Consider the following 1,638-nt stretch of genomic DNA (forward strand, 5'->3'; position numbering starts at 1 on the left):
AATTTTGAATTTTGTCACCAAACATATCAAATGCTGTCATTTAAATGACTGGTCAAGGCCAAAAAAAGTATCAAATATTTCACAAAAAGTCTAAATAACCACTAAAAATGTTTGGTCTCTTCTTGCCCATTCATCATTTCTCAAACTCTCAGGTCTATCTTGTGACCCCTAGATGGGGGGACACTGGACTAAACTACCTAACTGTATGTACAGTAGGTCAAAAGGGCTCCATCTTAACCAGCTACAACAGTAAAATGCTGCATTGATACAAAAAATTTAATAATGTAATATATAATACACTAACAGGGGCTATTTGTGTGCAGGAGTGCTTTTACGTAAGATTTTAAATGCAGGACATTTTATCTGAAATGGAGTATTTTTTCATTATGGTATGTTTACTTCAGTAGAGGATGAGTACTTCTTCCACCACTGGGTATAGCAATATTTCTATGGATAAGCAGAGTTACAATAACTAGAGTATTCCCTCTCATTCCTCCTGCTGCTATCATTGGGATCAAGGCTCGTGAGATGGGAGAAAGAGGAAAATGGTTAACAGAAAAATAGTATAAACTGCATCTCATATACACAGGTGGATCTGGAGGGAATCTGTAGACTCGTAGAACTAATTCTGGAGCAAAAGTTTGGTGGCAAATCTGAAATACAATTTTGGAAAAATGAATAGGGTGATTTGTCTCTTTTGTCTCATCCTCACTTTTCTCTGTCTCGCTGTCTCTGGATCAGATCATTTGCTCTCCGGGCTGCAGTTGTTCTTTTCACTGATGGAGTGTAACATGCTGGGGCTTAGTTTTGATTGTCACCACAGGCCTGCAGATTACATGGGGGCACAGTCAATGGGAAAGGAGCTAAGTCCCCTATGATGGAGCACATCTACAGCCTTCAGCCAGCCTGCCTTCCAGGCATATAGCCAGTTAGAAAACGTGCTCCTCAGTCAATCCATCAGACAGTCAGTCAGCCAGTTGGTCAACGAGCCGGCCAAACTGTCACCAAGTTTATCAGTCAGTAAGACAGGTTTCACACCATTAACTCTACTTCTGTACTGCTTCCTTTCCCTGGGGGGATGAATGGGGGTTGAGGTGATCTGCAGTACTATGATGAGACTGTGGCCCCCTGTAGTACAACAGAGGCGATTGCAGCATGTCACCACCTCAGGCATCCTGACGGAGACAGGAAGTTGAAACAGTGAAGAAATGAGAAAGGAGAGAACCAAAAGAGGAGAAATACTGTGTTTTATACAATACTATTTAGCTAAATGGTTCATGTTAATGAATTTAAATTACATTCAAATAGATCTGAATTGTTTGTTGAATGTTTATTATTTATTTGTTGGTGACACCAGTCACCTTCAGGGCTGCAAATAATGATTATTGTTGATTATTAAATGCAGCAAACTTTCACATTTGAGTAGCAAAGACCTGGCTTGACATTTGACAGCTACCCACCCATCCATCATTTTTCTTCCACCTATCAGGGTCAGATCAGGGTGGCAGCAGGCTAAGTAGGGTATTTTAGACTTGCATCTCCACAGTAACAATTTCCAGCTCCTCCTGGGGGAGTTCTGGGTCTATCTGGGGCTCTTCGCAGTTAGATGTGCCCAAAAAACCTCCAAAGGAAGGTGCC

Source organism: Chaetodon auriga, chromosome 5, assembly GCF_051107435.1.
Source record: "Chaetodon auriga isolate fChaAug3 chromosome 5, fChaAug3.hap1, whole genome shotgun sequence".
In the NCBI taxonomy this organism is placed as follows: domain Eukaryota; kingdom Metazoa; phylum Chordata; class Actinopteri; order Chaetodontiformes; family Chaetodontidae; genus Chaetodon; species Chaetodon auriga.